Source organism: Stegostoma tigrinum, chromosome 45 (genome assembly GCF_030684315.1).
Source record: "Stegostoma tigrinum isolate sSteTig4 chromosome 45, sSteTig4.hap1, whole genome shotgun sequence".
Lineage (NCBI taxonomy): Eukaryota > Metazoa > Chordata > Chondrichthyes > Orectolobiformes > Stegostomatidae > Stegostoma > Stegostoma tigrinum.
Window position 1 is genome coordinate 12806037 of NC_081398.1, and position 17842 is coordinate 12823878.

Below are 17842 nucleotides of genomic sequence, written 5' to 3' on the forward strand. Positions count from 1 at the left end.
TTCAGCATGGGGTGAGGGGCTGTGATGCTCTTTGGAGGGTCAACGTGTGCCAAGTGGCCTCTTTCTGTAATCATTCTGTATATCAATATTGGTCAGTAGAGGACTGTAGCAGTGCCCCTATCTCTAAGCCAGAAGTTCTTCAGGTCCACCTGCTCTGGAAGTATGTTTTAACAGGTTGATTAAAATGACTATGTAATCTGTACTACAGTATTATAAATGATTATCCCCATAAATATCTCCACAATACACACATGCTGTTGCTTTGGAAAAAATAGTTGAAAAACATCTCCGGGCCTAGACCCTTCATTTCTGAAAAAGGTTCGAGGTCCAAAACATCAGCTTTCCTGCTCCTCTGATGCTGCTTGGCCTGCTGTGTTCATTCAGCTCTACACCTTGTTATCTCAGGTTCTCCAGCATCTGCAGTTCCTACTCTCTCTGAAAAAAAAACATTTCCACTGGAATTAAAATTCTGAAATAAGAATCAATACAACCTTGGAAAATCGACGATTTAAAGGGGGTAAAAGGTAAACTTGAGAATTGCGCAGAGTCTGATGTTCAGGACCATGTGGTCAAGTTACTCTGAAGTCTTTACAGACACACCTTTCTCAGAAAATACAATCTCAAGTTGTTCTTTCAATCACTGTTCCAAAAGGACTATTACATCTCACATTGAACTCAAGTAGATGGTTTCCTTTTCAGAAAAAGGAAAGCCCAGTTAGCAGCTTGCTCTTCGCAGAATTTCCACCAACTTAATCTGATGAAACAATTCACACCAGCCACAACTTAAAGCAGCGCTAGAAGTGGTTTGCAATAAAGCAAGCAGTTATCACCATCCATGGGCTTTACAGGAAGCCTTGTAACAAAATGCCCCTCAATGTTCACGAAGAACTTCCAATGTTCATTTTAAAGAAAGTACACAAGATGTTTCAACAAAACTTGAAACAAACTCATTTTCCACACCTTCAAAAATTAAAACCTCCAAGCAATCTGAAAAGCAAGCACCTTCATAGCACATTATAACAGAAATCTTTCTTTCTAGCTCTGCTGTTTTTCAAGCTCCACTTTACTGCACAAAACCTTTTAACTCATACCAAGGGAGAGAAGCGAAGTTGTGTCTCAACCCTATAATAGATCAAACCTCGTGTCAGTTGTATGAAAGACTAAAAGTAACAGAGGCAGATCGTTCATGACACTGCCATTCAGTACCTTTATCATCTCTGACGAATGTAACTTGCTGTTGCCTGGGGCCAAATTTAATTGCAGGCTCCAAAGGAAACATTATTAGGTAAATCCCAATTGGCTTCCCATTTCAAAATCTTTTTCCGCGTTGTAGACCTCTTCTATATATCTGAATTGACAAGGTGCACAGTTCAGTTGTGATATCAGATGGAAAGTCAGGTTAAATCATCTTTTTTTGGGTCTGAGAGTAATCGTTGCTGACAATCTGATCAAGCTGATAGACTGACAAGGAAGCCTGCTTGCCAATGTATTTAATGGAGCATGATGCCCTGGTTTGATCAATTACCACATTCAGTTTCAATCAGTGATCTTAAGTTCATCTAAAAAGTTTGAATTCATAACTGCTTGGTTTTTTTTAACCTTGTAGTGCATTTGTTACCAAGATATGATGACTCTCACACGTTAATATATCTTTCCCCACACCATATTGCATTTTAAATAGACGGCTCCAAGCCATTTGATTTAAAATATTGATGTGCTGGAGATATTTCTATATTGTTCTTAGAAGAGGATCCTCAGGGCCAAGAGCAATACCACAATGTATGCTCCAATTAGAGTAATCTGAAGTTGAAAGTAAGTCTCCCAGTGTTGGTAATGAATGCAGGGTCCCAGACAAGATTCACTCTTCCCTTTTGAGTCCACTTACAAATGATTTTAGATCTCACTTTGTCACCCTGAAGGAAAGGTGGTTACAAACAAGCTAAAATATCACTTTGAGGATGTAACCACATTCAGTACATGCCAAAATAAGGGGTCAGTTCAGCTCAACTGTGTTGGGAATCAGTGTACTACCAACAGCATGTTTTCAATTCCTGTATTAGCTGAGGTTAGCACAAAGAACTCTCATTCTCCACCTTTTCCCTTGCCTGAGGTCTGGTGGCCCTGAGGTTAAAGTACCACTAGTCATCTCACGAGTGCAAGAGCAACTCTACAATCTGATAAGATTGTGGTTTCTTGACCCTAAAATAAAACAAAGAAAAACTGTGGATGCTGGAAATCTCAAACAAAAACAGAAATTGCCAGAGGAATTCAGCAGGGCTCGCAGCATCTGTGGAAAGAAAACAAAGTGAACTTTTCGGGTGCGGAAGCAGTTTACCAGGATGGCGCCTGGATCAGAGGATAAGAGCTGTCAAGAGAGGTGTGAAAAACTCCAGTAGTTTTCTCTGGATCAGCAGAAGCTGAGTGGAGACTTGATAGAAGTCGATAAAATTATGTGATGCATAGATGGGGTTGATGTTAAGAATGTTTTTCTGAGAGTTGAAATGTCTAATATGAGGGACATTCATTTAAGGTGAAAGGGCGAAAGTTCAAAGGAGATGTGAAGAACACAGAGAGTGGCAGGAGTATGGAATGCACTGCCAGGTGGTGGAGACAGATAAGAGAGGGGCATTTATTTTTAGATTAACAGATGGATATGCAAGGAATGGACGGAAATGGAACAAGGGCAGGAAGAAGGGATCAGGTTAATTTGGCATCATGGTCAGCACAACATCATGTGCTGAAGGGTACATTCTTGTCCTGTGCAGTTCTATGTTCTATGACCCTTCTTCAGAACTGACAATACCTGGATAAAAGTGGTATTTAACTTGATGACATGGGATGGGGGTGGGGGAGGGAAAGGAGTGTGCACCTGGGTTAGCCAATGCATCAAGTAAACTGCTAATGCCTCCTCTCACTTTGCTAAGTTTGTCAATGTGACATTTGTTCCATTTTTGGCAATGTTTCAGGGTTGACGAAGCAGCCATTATTGCATTTGCCCTGTGTTTCTGCTCAGTCTGGTATAGAATGAAGCAGCTGTGATTGGTCAGGGTTCCAACTTGGACCAAAAGGCTCTGTCAGTCTCGATGTCCATGAATCTTCCTGTCTGCCTGGAATGAAAAACATTCGTTTCCATACTGTAGAATTTTCTCCTTCATCGTCGTCTTGTTTCAAGCACCTGAACTGATAACACATCTGAGCAAACTAGTGAATTGCAAATGGTGCTTTCAGTGTTTCTTCCTTTCTCATACAATGTTCATGTGGGGTCACTCGTGCAGCTGGCGAGCATGATCAGCGAGAAACCAGCCTCATACTGAGGCCTCACACAACTCCAGGCCTATTTTCACTTACCAAGCAGCATGTGATATGTTTTTGTTATGACCCTAAAGACGGGTGGAGTCCTGAGACTGTGAAAACAAGCCCCGATTAATTGCAATATCTTCCACAGAAGCAGTTGTAGCCCATTTGGCCTCTCAAGCCTGTCCTGCCATTTAACGATATTGCGGCTGATCTGTGATCCAACTACATTATGATTTGGAAGGGACATTTACCTTCATCAGTTGTGGTTTAGATTAAAGGAGCAGGGGGATTATATTGGAACTTTTGTGAGCGATTTATTTCTTTATACATTCCTGGGATGAGGGCGTCGCTGACCAGGCAGCATTTATTGCCCATCTCTATTTGCCCAGAGGGCAGTTAAGAGTCAACCACATTGTTGTGGGTCTGGAATCGCATGTAGGTCAGGTCAGGCAAGGATGGGATTTTCCTTCCATAAAGGGCATTAGTGAACCAGATGGGTTTTCCCTGACAATTGACAATCAGAACAGTCAGCATTAGACTCTTAATTCCAGATATTTTATTGAATTTAAATTCCACCATCTGCCATGGCAGGGTTCGAACCTAGGTCCCTAGAACGTTATCCGGGCCTCTGGATTTAACAGTCCAGTGATAATACCACTGGGCCATCACCTCCCCCATTTTCTCATGCCACAGCGGCCACCTTACTACAGGAAGGATGTGATTGCTCAGGAGGAGGTGCAGAGGAGATGCTGCCTGGGATGGAGCAGTTCAGCTACAAAGAGAGTTTGGACAGATTGGGGTGACTTTCCTTGGAGCAGTGGTGCTTGAGAGGGGAACCTGGCTCAGACTGGCTCAATAGGAAGTGGCTTTTCCCTCAGTTAAATGGTCTGTAATGAGAGGTTTAATTTAGAGGCCAAGGGAAGGAGGATCAGAGAGAATCTGAGGAAAAAATTACCCAGAGGGATGGTGGGAATCTGGAATGTACTGCCTGGGTGGGCAGTTGAGTTGGGAAACTTCATAACTTTGAAAAAGCGTGTGGATGAGCACTTGAGATGTCATAACGCTCAAAGCTGTGGGGGCAAGAGAGATTCATGTAGGTAGGTTAGCACAGATTCAATGGGCTGAATGGTGTTATATGACGAATATTCTATGAATTGTAGTTGCTGTTCTCACGTTTGTCTTCTGTGAGATTAAATGTCTTCTGACCCAGAGGCAAGATGTACTGAACTGAAACCGGGCTAAAAGGCATTGGATCTGGGACCTGCATACAAGATTTAAGAATGTTAGAAGTTAGATTCCCTGCAATGTGGACTTAGGCCATTTGGCCCATCAGGTCCACACCGGCCCTCTCAAGAGCATCCCAACCAGACCAACTCCATCCCTGTAACGCTGCATTTGCCATGGCGAACCCACACAGCCTGCACATCCCTGACACTAACAGGCAATTTAGCATGGCCAATACACCGAACCTGCACATCTTTGGGCTGTGGGAGGAAACCGGAGGAAACATGAGGCAGCAGCGCTCACCACTGTGTTCCCCTTAATTGATCATCAATGAGCACTGGGTCATCAGTTAGTGCTGAGAGATAGCAAACAGGAGGGTTTAGGAATGTATATGGTGTCCTGTTCCCTGGCAAGGCTGGTTGGTGTGCCTCTTTGGGAGATATTCTCCCCAAGTGCTTGATCAACATCAACAACTCTTATGTAAAAGATGGATTTCACAATCTCTTTCAATATGGCAGATGGAATATAATGTGGGAAAATGTCTGGGAGAACAGATGAGTTAAATGTTATTTAAATGGAAGAAGGATGCAGAAAGCTACAATACAGAGGTTTTCGGGAGTTCTGACACATGAATCACAAAGAGTTACCATTCAACTTTAGTTGGTAATACAGAAGGCAAGTGGAATGTTGACCTTTATTCCAAAGTAAATGGAGCTCAAATAGATACTGCATCACAACTGGAATACTGTGAATAGCTTTGGGCCCCTGATTTGAGGAAAAATGTTTTGGCATGAGAGACAGTTAAGAGAAGGTTCATTTGGCTGATAACAGGTATTTTATGACCATTCATATTGGGATGTGGTCGCCCCTGGCTGGGGCCAGCAGTTCATGCCCATCCCTAGTTGCCCCTTGAGAAGGTGGTGGTGAGCTGCCTCTTGACTCGCTGCAGTTCCCCTGCTGTGGGTTGACCCACAATGCCATTAGGGAAGGAATTCCAGGATCTTGACCCAGTGACAGTGAAGTAACGGCAATATATTTCCAAGTCAGGATGGTGAGTGACTCAGCGGGGAATTTGGAGGTGGTGATGTTCCCATACGTCTGCTGCCCTTGACCTTCTGGATGGAAGTGGTGATGGGTTGAGAAGGTGCTGTCTGAGGATCTTTGGTGAATTTCTGCAGAGCATCTTGTAGGTAGTACACACTGCTGCTTGTCGATGGTGGAGGGAGTGGACGCTTGCAGATGTGATGCCAAATTCGCGGGCTGCTTTGTCCAGGACGGTGTCAAGCTTCTTGACTGCTGTTGGGGCTGCACTCATCCAGGGAAGTGGGGAGTATTCCATCACACTCCTGGCTGTGGCTTGCAGATGGGTTGTCTTTGGTGAATCAGAAGATGAGTTACTCAAGCTGTATTCCCAGCTTTTCGCCTGATCTTATAGCCACTGTGTTTATGTGGTGAGTCCTGCTGACTTTATATTGAATGGTAGCCCCCAGGATGTTGATAGTGAGGGATTTACTGATGGTAATAACATTGAATGTCCAGGGATGGTGATCAGACTCTCTATGATCAGTGATGGTCATAGCCTAGCATTTGTGTGATGCAAATGTGACTAGCCACTTGTCAGCCCAAACCTGGATATTGTCCAGATCTTGTTGCATGTGAACATGGGCTACTTCAGTATCTGAGGAGTCACAAATGGTGCTGAACATTGTGCAACCATCAGTGAACATCCCCTCTTCTGGCCTTACTATGGAGGAAAGGTCATTGATGAAGCAGCTGAAGATTGTTGGGCCTCGGACACTACCCTGGGGAACTCCTGCAGAGATGTCCTGGAGCTGAGATGATTAACGTCCCACAACCACAACCATCTTTCTATGTGTCAGGTATGACTCCAAACAGCGGACAGTTTCCCCCCGATATCCAGTTTTGCTCGGGCTCCTTGATGCCACACTCTGTCAAATGCAGTCTTGATATCAGGGCTGTCCCTCTTACCTCACCTGATGGAATTCAGCTCTTTTGTCCATGTTTGAACCAAGGCTGTAATGAGGCCAGGAGCTGAGTGGCCCTGGCGGAACCCAAACTGGGCGTCACTGAGCAGGTTATTGCTGAGCAGGTGCTGCTTGATAGCGCTGTCACTCAAACTTTGCATCACTTTACTGATGATCGAGATGAGGCTGATGGGGTGGGAATTGCTTGGGTTGCATTTGTCCTGCTTTTTATGTATAGGACATACCTGGGAAATTTTCCATATTGTCAGGTAGATACCAGTGTTGTAACTGTACTGGAACAGCTTAGCTATTGGAATATTGCCAGGGCCCATAGCCTTTGAAGTTCCCAGTGTCTCCAACTGTTTCCTGATATCACATGGAGTGAATCGAATTGGCTGAAGACTGGTATCTGTAATGCTGGGGACCACTGGAGGAGGTCAAGGTGGACCATCCACTCAGCACTTCTGGCTGAAGATTGCTGCAAATGTTTCAGCCTTATCTTTTGCCCTGATGTGCTGGGCTCTTCCATCATTGAGGATCGGGATATTTGTGGAGTCTCCTCCTGCAGTGAGTTGTTTAATTGACCACCAACATTCACAACTGGATGTGGCAGGACTGTAGAACTTAGATCTGATCCGTTGGTTGTGGGATCACTTAGCTCTGTCCAAGACTCCTCGAAGTGTTGTTCAGCATGGAGGAGCACTGATTCATCAACTGAGGTAATCAGCAGGAAGTTTCCTTGGCCATGTTTAACTTGAAGCCATGAGACTTCATGGGGTCCCATGTCAATGTTGAGGACTCCTTGAGCATCACCCACCCAAATGGATACCACTGTACCACCCCCTCGGCTGGGTTTGTCCTGCCATTGGAACAGGACTTATCTAGGGATGGTGATGGTGGTGTCTGGGACACTGTCTGTCAGGTATGATTCTGTGAGTATGACTGTGTCAGGCTGTTGCTTGACTAGTCTGTGAGACAGCCCTCCCAATGTTGTCACTAACCCCAAGATGTTAATGAGGAGGACTTTGCATGGTCATCAGGGCTGTTTCTGCCGTTGTCTTTTCTGGTCCCTAGGTTGATGCCAGCTGATCCGTCCAGTTTCAATTCATACAACATAGAACATAGAATATAGAACATAGAACATAGAACAGTACAACACAGTTCAGGCCCTTCGGCTCACAATGTTGTGCCAAATTTTTACCCTAAACCTAATGTCTGTCTAACCTCCACCCCTACCTGATATTACCATCCATTTGCCAACCTAATAGCTGCTTAAATGTTCCTAATAGGGCCGACTATTCCACACCACAACCACACTCTGAGTAAAGAACCCACCTTTAACATCTCCCCTATATCTACCTCCACTCACTTTAAAACTATGCCCCCTCATGATAGGTACCTCCACCCAAGGAAAATGTCTCTGGCTGTCCACTCTGTCTGTACCTCTGATCATTTTGTACACCTCTATCAAGTCACCGCTCATCCTTTGTCGTTCTAAAGAGAAAAGCACTAGTTTTTGCAATCTTTCCTTGTCAAACCTTCCCTCTGTTCCAGGCACATTTTTCCTGTGCTGAGGCGACCAGAACTGAACACAGTACTCCAGATGTGGCCGAACCAGGGTTTTGTATAGCTGGAGCATAACTTCACGGCTCTTGAACTCAATCCCTCTATTCATGAAACTTAACACACCATATAACTTCGTAAAAATTCGATCCACCTCGTGGCAGCTTTCGGGGAACTGTGGTCATGAACCCCAAGATCCCTCTGCTCCTCCTCAGTTGGTACAACTGCAGGGCATGCTTGGCCATTTCAGAGAGTAGTTGAGAGTCAACGGCATTGCTGTGGTCTGGACTCACATGTAGGCCAGACCAGGTGAGGGTAGCAGATTTCCTCCCCTGAAGACATCAGTGAACCAGATGGGTTTATTCTGATGATTGGCAGTGATTTCATCATGAGCAGTAGATTCTTAATTGCTGACTTCTTTTTTTGAATACAAATTCCACCATCTGCAGTGGTGGGACTTGAATTTGTGTCCCCAGAACATCAACTGGGTTTCTGGATTAATAGTGTAGCGTAACGATAATACCACTGGGCTATCGCCTACCCAGGAGGCCTAATGAGGAGTGATTGAGTAGGTTGGGCCTGTACTTATTGTGGTTTCGAGAATAACAAGTGACCTTATCGAAATATTCAAGATTCCCAGAGGATTTGAGAGGGTAGATGTGGAATGTCGTTTCCCCTGGTGGAAAAATCTTAGATCAGCGGGTGCCATCTCAGAGTAATGTGTTGCACCTTTAAGACAGAGATGAGGAGGAATTCCTTCTCCCAAAGATTGTGATTCTGTAGAATTCTTTACTGCAAAGAACTGTCAAGGCTGGATCATTAAGTATATTCAAGAATGTGATAAGACAGATTTATAATCAGTAAGGAAATGGGGAATGAGCAAAAGGCAGGAAAATGGAGTTGAGGATTATTGAATCAGCCATGATCTCAGTGAATGGCACAGCAGACTTGATGGGCTGAATGGCCTACTTCTGCTTCTATATTTTATAGCCTTGTGGTTTAAACATCTATGAGTGAAGAAGCAGTGCTCTTAACAAGTTGGTGGTTCCCTATTGGTCATGTCGCTCGAAAGCTGCCAGTAATATTCTGAGCAGATGGGTTCAAATGTGTTTTAATTGTGAAAATTGAAAACAAGAAATTATTTTACAATCAAATGCTAGTCTGTTGTCAACTCTTTTCTGAGAAATAAAACCATCTGATTCCTTTCAGGGAAAGAATGCTGACCCATCCTGTTTTGGATGTGAGGTACTATTAATCCCACAACAATGTTATGCCTTTACCTGCCCTCGGACATGTCACACCAAGCCAAATCAGTTGTATCAAACCCAGCACAAAGTCTCCAGAAAAGAACATGGACTCAACGGGCCGGGCGTAGATAATGGAGACAGTGAGGACCGCAGACGCTGGGAGCCAGAGTTTGTAGGTGTGAGGCTGGAAAAGCACAGCAGGTCAGACAGCATCCAAGGAGATGGGAATTCAATTTTCAGGCCAAAAGCCTTCATCAGACAGTCGGCAGGCTTTGGGGAGTCAGGAGGTGGGTTACTCATTGCAGGATTCCCGCCTGTTATTGCAGACACAGAAAATTGAACAATTGTTTCATCCCATGCATTAGCGCAGCAAGCATTCACAGCATGATTCCTCTCCTTGCTCATTCATGTGGTCTCAACTCATTTGGAGCTCAACTTCCTTACTTTAGCACTCCGGCTCCCCCTGCTGTAAACGTCATGCATTTCTTTTGCAGTGAGTGAACTCTGAAGCAGGATCACTGCACTTGACATGTTAAATTTGTTTCTCACTCTGCAGATGTTGCCAGACCTGCTGAGTTTTCCCAGAATTTCTGATTTTGTTCCAGATCTCAAGGGGGTCATTGTCCATATTTGAACCAGCAACGTAGGTCAAAAAAGGGGGATGAGGTCCTGCACAGTGGAGTCAGGCAGGAGATTAAAAAGCAGGACCTCGAGAGCAGTAATCTCTGGATTACTGCAGACCCCACAAGACTAGGGGAGATGAATACATGGCTGAGGAACCGATGCAAGGAGACAGGGATTCAATTTTGTGGATAATTTTGATCTGTTCTGGCACAGAATTGTATCATATATTTGAAACCATCCTATTTGTGTATTTGAAAGTACCAGCATTACAAAAGTGACCTGATCAATGTCCTGTACAGCTGTAACATGACATCCCAAATCCGATACTCAATGAGATAACAAGGTGTAGAGCTGGATGAACACGGCAGGCCAAGCAGCATCAGAGGAGAAGGTAGACTGACGTTTCGGGCCTCGACCCTTCTTCAGAAATAGGGGAGGGGAAGGTGGTTCTGTAATAAATAAGGAGTGAGGGGAGGCAGATAGAAGATGGATAGAGGGGAAGATAGGTGGAGAGGAGACAGACAGGTCAAAGAGGCCGCAATGGAGCCAGTAAAGGTGTGTGTAGGTAGGGAGGTCGGGAGGAGATAGGTCAGTCTAGGGAGGACAGCCACATGGGATGAGGGTAGCAGGTTGGATATGGGGGTGGGGTTTGAGGTGATAAGAGGAGATCAGTGGGAGGAAGGAAAGGTAAGGGAGGTGAGGACGAGCTGGGCTGGTTTTGGGTTTTGGTAGGGGGAGGGGAGATTTTGAAGCTTGTGAAGCTTCAAAATCCGGTACTCATTGCTCTGACCAATAGAGGCAAGTATGCTGAATGCCTTCTTCACTATCCTGTCTACCTGGGACTCCACTTTCAAAGAACTATGAACCTTCTGTACAAGAAGGACAGTTGCACCTGAACATAAGGGGACTGATATTCTGGTGGGGAGATTTGCTGGAGCTATTCAGGAGGGTTTAAAATATTCTGGCATTGGGGTGGGTCCCTGGGCAGTAGTGAGACAAGAGAGAGAGGTGAGGTCGGTGTGGAAGATAAAGTGGGCAAGTTAAATAGACCAGGCAGGCTGAAGCACATCAGGAAACAAGGGAAGACTGAGGATTTAAAATGCATTTATTTTAATGCAAGAGGCCTGACAGCTCAGGCAGATGAACTCAGGGCATGGATTGGAGCATGGGGTGGGGGTATCATAGTTATTACAGAAACATGACTGATAGAGAGGCAGGAATCCCTAAAGGAGTACGAAGGCAGCAGGAGTATAATTAAGAGTGAAATCAGGAGGGCAGAAAGGGGGCAAGAGATAGCTTTGGCAAATAGAGCTACGGAGAATCCAAAGACAGACTAAAAGTGCATAAACGACAAAGGGGCACAAAAAGAGAGAATAGGGCCCCTTACAAAATCAATGTGGCTGTCCACATGTACAATCACAGGAGATGTGTGAGATTTGCATTTTGCAAAGGCAAATCAGGGAAATCATATGCACTTCATGGTAATATCCTGGGGAGTATTGCTGAACAAAGAGACCTTGAAGTGCGGGTTCATAGTTCTTTGAAAGTGGAGTCCCAGGTGGACAGGATAGTGAAGAAGGTATTCGGTATGCTTCCCATTATTGGTGAGAGAATTGAGCACGGGAGTTGGGACATCATGTTACAGCTGTACAGGACATTGGTTAGACTTCTTTTGGAATACCTCTCCTTTCAAATACACAAAAAGAATGGTTTCAAATCTATGACTAGGATGGGAATAGAAGGATACGGTTCCCGGAAGTGTAGGGGGTTTTAGTCGTGACGGGCAGCATGTCGGTGCAGGCCTGGAAGGTCAAAGGGCCTGTTCCTGTCCTGTAATTTTCTTTGTTCTACAGCATGCAATTCAGTTCTCCCTGCTCTAGGAAGGATGTTGTGAAACTTGAACGGGTTTTGAAAAGGTTCACATGGATGTTGCCAGAATTGGAGGGTTGGAGCTACAGGGAGAGGGTGAATAGACTGGGGCTAAATTTTCTGGAGGACCAGAGGCTGGGGGTGGGTTGGGGGTATGACTTATGGAGGTTATAAAATCATGAGTGGCATGAATAGGGTAAATAGACAAGATCTTTTCCCAGAGGTGGGGGAGTCCAAAGCCAGAGGGCATTGGGAAAAGGTGAGAGAAAGATTCAAAAGGGGCCTAAGGGGCAACATTTTCACAGAGAGGGTGGCGTGTGTATGGAATGAGCTGCCAGAGGAAGTGGTGGAGGCTGGTACAATTACAACATTTAAAAGACATCAGGATGGGTATATGAACAGGAAGGGTTTAGAGGGATATGGGGCAAAAGCTGGCAAATGGGAGCAGATTGTGATGGTTATACCTGACTTGGATGAGGAAGTGGGAGAGTGGGTTTGTAAGTTTGCTGATGATGCGAAGGTGGGTGGAATTGTGGTCAGCGTGGAGGGCTGTTGTCGGTTGCAATGGAGCGTTGACAGGATGTGATGTGATTCATTTTGGAAGGTCGAATTTAAATACAGAACACAGGGCTCATGGCAGGATACTCAGCATTGTGGAGGAACACAGGGATCTTGGAATCCACATCCTCAGATCCCTCAAGTTTGTGACCCAAGTGGATAGAGGTGGAAAGAAGGCATTTGGTGTGTTCGCTTACATTGGCAGGGGGATTGAGCTTGAGGGCTGTGAGATGTGGATAAATCTCCAGGACCTGATCAGGTGTTTCCCAGAATTTTGTGTGGGATGCAAGGAAAGAGATTGCTGGACCCCCTGCTGAGATATTATGCCATCAAAAACCACAGATGAGTTGCCACAAGATTGGAAGTTTGCTAATGTGGTGCCATCATTTAAGAAGTGAAAGGAAGAGCCAGGGAACACTGAGACCAGTCAGGCTTACATCAAAGGCAGGGAAGTGGTCAGAGGGGATTGTGAGGGATAGGATTCATATGCATTTGGAAAGGCTGGGGCTGATTGGGGACAGCCAATGTGGCTTTCTGCAGGGAAATCAGATCCCACCAACTCGAGTGAGCTTTTTGAAGAGGTGACAAGGAAAATGGGTGAAGGTAGAAAGGTGAGCGTTGTCTATATGGACCTCAGCAAAGTGTTCACAAGGTTCCACATGGTAGATGGTCAGTAAGGTTAGAGCACATGGGATCCGGGGAGAGGTAACCAATTGGGTCCAAAAGTGGTTTCAAGATGGGACACAGAGAGTGGTGGTGGCAGGTTGCTTCACAGATTGGAGACCTGTGACAAGCAGTACGCTGCAGGGATATGAACCTGTTCCTCCAATTTTTGCCATTTCTATAAATGATTTGGATGTGAATATACGAGGCATAGTGACTAAGTTTGCAGTTGACACCCAAATAGGAGGTATAGTGGACAGTGTAGAAGAGGATTATTTCAGAGAAGAGCAGGACCTTGATGAGATGGGCCAATTGGCTGAGGACTTGGCGGGGGAAGTGCAGACTGAGATTAATTTAGATAAATGTGAGGTGCCACATTTTGGTAAGGCAAACCAGGGCAGGGGCTTACGCAGTTAATGGTAGGGCCGTGGGGAGTGTTGCTGAACAAAAGGGCCTAGTATAGGACGGTATAGTTGTATATTTGCTTTGAAAGTGCAGTTTCCGGTTGGACAGGATGGTGAAGAAGGCATTTGGTATGTTTGCCTTTATTGGTCAGAACATTGAGTGAAGGAGTTGGAATCTCACATTCTGGCTGTGCAGGGCATTGGTGAGGGCATGTTTAGAACACTGTGCACAATTCTGGTCACCCTTCCACAGGAAGGATGTCACTAAACATTAGAGAGTGCAGAAAAGATTTACTGAGATGTTACTGGGGTTGGAGAGTTTGAGTTACAGGGAGAGGGTGAAGAGGCTGAGGCTTTTCTCCCTGGAGCATTGGAGGCTGCGGGGTGCACTCACAGAGGTTTGAAAATGAAAGGGATGGATAAGGTGAATAGCCAAGGTCTTATCCCAAGCGCTAGAGGCGTACAAAATGACAGGGCATAGATTTTTAAAAAACTGAGAGAACTCTGGATGCTGTAAATTAGGAACAAAACAGAAATTGCTGAAAAAGCTCAGCAGGGCTGGTAAAGAGTAATCAAAGTTCGTGTTTCGTGTCCAGTGACCCTTCCTTAGAACCAAGCCTAACTATTCTTTCCTTATAGATCAATTCCTCCATCCCAGACAACATGCTGGTGACTCTCCTCTGTACTCCCTCCAACGCTATGACATCCTTCCTGTAGTGAGGTGACCAGAGCTGCACACAACACTCCAGCTGTGGCCTGACCAACACTCTGTACAACTCGCCAGTTTCACATCCATTTCCGTGTGTGCAGTTGTGTCTGTCAGTGAGCAGGGAGCAGTGTCACACCCCTGTTATCTCCACGCCAGAATCAGGATTGAGGGTGAAGCTATCGCAGCCATTTCTCAATCACTTCTCATCTTTTCCTTTCCCTCTGTCTCGTGTGCAACCCCCTTGTCAAGCTGGTCCCATGGTGTAATGGTTAGCACTCTGGACTCTGAATCCAGCGATCTGAGTTCAAATCTCAGTGGGACCTCTAGTTTCCATGACCCTGCCAGTTGTTTAATTTGGGGTTCAGCAATGAAATCTGCTTCTAACCCAGGCCTAATAGCACTGACACATCAGAGCTCATCAAATCTCTGCCAGAACAGGATGCACAGTACAATCCAAATGCTTCATTGAGGAAGCGGCAGTTTAATCTGCCCCCAGACCAAATGGAAAATTGGTCCTGGCGTGTGGCCACCAGAGATTGGCATGACCCTTTTGCCATCAGAAACTCGTGAGGTGGAAGTTTGCCCTCTTTGACCATAAGACATAGGAGTGGAAGTAAGGCTATTTAGCCCATTGAGCCCACTCCTCCATTTAGTTCATTGCTGATGGGCATTTCAACTCCACTTTCCTGTAGTCTCTCCATAGCCCTTGATTCCTTGTGAGATCAAGCATTTATCAATCTCTGCCTTGAAGGCATTTGACGTCCCGGCCTCCACTGCTCTCCGTGGCAATGACTTCCACCGGCCCACCACTCTCTGGCTGAAGAAATGTCTCCTTATTTCCGTTTTAAATTTACCCCCTCTAACGCTAAGGCTGTGCACACGGGTCCTCAATCCCCCGCCTAACGGAAACAACTTCCCAGTGTCCCCCTTTTCTAAGCCATACATTATCTTGTAAGTTTCTATTCGATCTCCCCTCAACCTTCTAAACTCTAATGAATACAATACCAGGTTCCTTAGCCGTTCATCGTACGTTAAACCTACCATTCCAGGGATGATCCATGCGAATCTCCGCTGGACACAATCCAGTGCCAGTATGTCCTTCCTGAGGTGTGGGGCCCAAAATTGGACACAGTGTTCCTAATGGGGCCTAACTAGAGCTTTATAAAGTCTCAGAAGCACATCACTGATTTTATATTCCAACCCTCTTGAGATAAACGACAACATTACATTTGCTTTCTTAATAACGGACTCCACCTGCAAGTTAACCTTTAGAGAATCCTGGACCAACACTCCCAGATCCCTTTGTACTTCTGCTTTACGAATTTTCTCACCGTTTAGAAAATAATCCATGCCTGTTTTTCTTTTTCCAAAGTGCAAAAACTCGCATCTTCAGTCCAAGCTGTAGGTTTTGGGAAAATAATGGATCTTCTGAAGCTAATTATTTTCGCTGTCAGAAGAAAGGTTCACCTGAAATTTGTGTTCACGGAAGTCACGGAACCTTTGTTTTGCAGCTTGTTAAAACTCACAACTGAATGAATTGCCTCCCTGCTCAAATTTTCATTGTCAAGCTCTCGCTGAGCTTCACACACCCCACACCACACCCCCACCACCCGACTGTGGTTTGCATTGACAACTTGGAAACTATCTATGCCTCAGAGATAGCAGGAACTGCAGATGCTGATGAAGCTGAGACAACAGATAACAAGGTGTAGAGCTGAAGGAACACAGCAGGCCAAGCAGCATCAGAGGAGCAGGAAGGTGTGTGTTTGTGTGTGTGTGTGTGTGTGTGTGTGTGTGTGTGTGTGTCCTCCCCCCACTGCATCACAAAACCAGCCCAGCTCTTCCCCTCCCCCCACTGCATCCCAATAACAGCCCAGCCTGTCTCTGCCCCCCTAACCTGTTCTTCCTCTCACCCATCCCTTCCTCCCACCCCAAGCCACACCTCCATTTCCTACCTACTAACCTCATCCCACCTCCTTGACCTGCCCGTCTTCCCTGGACTGACCTATCCCCTCCCTACCTCCCCACCTATACTCTCTCCACCTATCTTCTTTTCTCTCCATCTTCGGCCCACCTCCCCCTCTCTCCCTATTTATTCCACAACCCTCACCCCATCCCCCTCTCTGATGAAGGGTCTAGGCTCGAAACGTCAAATTTTGTGCTCCTGAGATGCTGCTTGGCCTGCTGTGTTCATCCAGCTTCACATTTTATTATCTTGGATTTTCCATCATCTGCAGTTCCCATTATCCCTCCAAACCCTTCCTATTCATAGACCCATCCACCTGCCTTTTAAATGTTGTACTTATACCAGACTCCACCACTTCCTCTGGCAGCTCATTCCATACACGCACCATCCCCAGTGTGAAAAAGTTGCCTCTTCAGTACCTTTTAAATCTTTCCCATCTGACCTTAAACGTATGCCCCTCCAGTTTGGACCCCCTTACCCTGGGGAAAAGACCTTGCCTATTAACCCTATCTATGCCCCTCACGATTTTATGAACCTCTGTTGGGTCACCCCTCTGCCTCTGAAACTTCACGGAAAATAGCCCCAATCCAGGTCAAGGAGGTGGGATGAGGTTAGTAGGTAGGAAATGGAGGTGTGGCTTGGGGTGGGAGGAAGGGATGGGTGAGAGGAAGAACAGGTTAGGGGGACAGAGACAGGCTGGGCTGTTATTGGGATGCAGTGGGGGGAGGGGAAGAGCTGGGCTGGTTGTGTGGTGCAGTGGGGGGAGGACACACACACACACACAGACACACACACACACACACACACACACACACAGCCTCTCCCTGTAGCTCAAACCCAGTTGTGTGCCAGGTGGGTGAGATGGGGGTAGGATGTCACATGGATACAGCCCATGCAGTGTCAGGTGGGTGAGATGCGTAGGATGCCAGGTCAGGTCAACAGGTTTCCAGGCAACTGAGGTCAGTAGGGTAACAGTTAGGTGAGGGGGTTGTGGTGGGCGCAGGGGGTAGGATGCCACTTGAGCATCGTCAATACGGTGTGACATGGGTGAGGTCAGTAGGGTACCAGGTGGGCGAGGTCAGTAGGGTACCAGATGGGTGAGGTCAGTAGGGTACCAGTTGGGCGAGGTCAGTAGAGTACCAAGTGGGCGAGGTCAGTAGAGTACCAGGTGGGTGAGGTCAGTAGAGTACCAAGTGGGCGAGGTCAGTAGGGTACCAGGTGGGCGAGGTCAGTAGGTACCAGGTGGGCGAGGTCAGTAGAGTACCAGGTGGGTGAGGTCAGTAGGGTACCAGGTGGGCGAGGTCAGTAGAGTACCAAGTGGGCGAGGTCAGTAGAGTACCAGGTGGACGAGGTCAGTAGAGTACCAGGTGGGCGAGGTCAGTAGAGTACCAAGTGGGCGAGGTCAGTAGAGTACCAGGCGGGCGAGGTCAGTAGGGTACCAGATGGGTGAGGTCAGTAGGGTACCAGGTGGGCGAGGTCAGTAGAGTACCAAGTGGGCGAGGTCAGTAGAGTACCAGGTGGGCGAGGTCAGTAGGGTACCAGATGGGCGAGGTCAGTAGAGTACCAAGTGGGCGAGGTCAGTAGGGTACCAGGTGGGCAAGGTCAGTAGAGTACCAAGTGGGCGAGGTCAGTAGAGTACCAGGTGGGTGAGGTCAGTAGGGTACCAGGTGGGCGAGGTCAGTAGAGTACCAAGTGGGCGAGGTCAGTAGAGTACCAGGTGGGCGAGGTCAGTA

The 17842-nt window shown here is 46.4% G+C and overlaps 1 non-coding gene across 1 annotated transcript; it reads left to right on the top strand.

Moving 5' to 3' along the window:
- The first annotated feature begins 14394 nt into the window (after window positions 1-14394).
- trnaq-cug (transfer RNA glutamine (anticodon CUG)) lies at window positions 14395-14466 on the top strand. Its single transcript has one exon. It is a non-coding gene; the product is annotated as a tRNA-Gln (tRNA).
- The last annotated feature ends 3376 nt before the right edge of the window (window positions 14467-17842 follow it).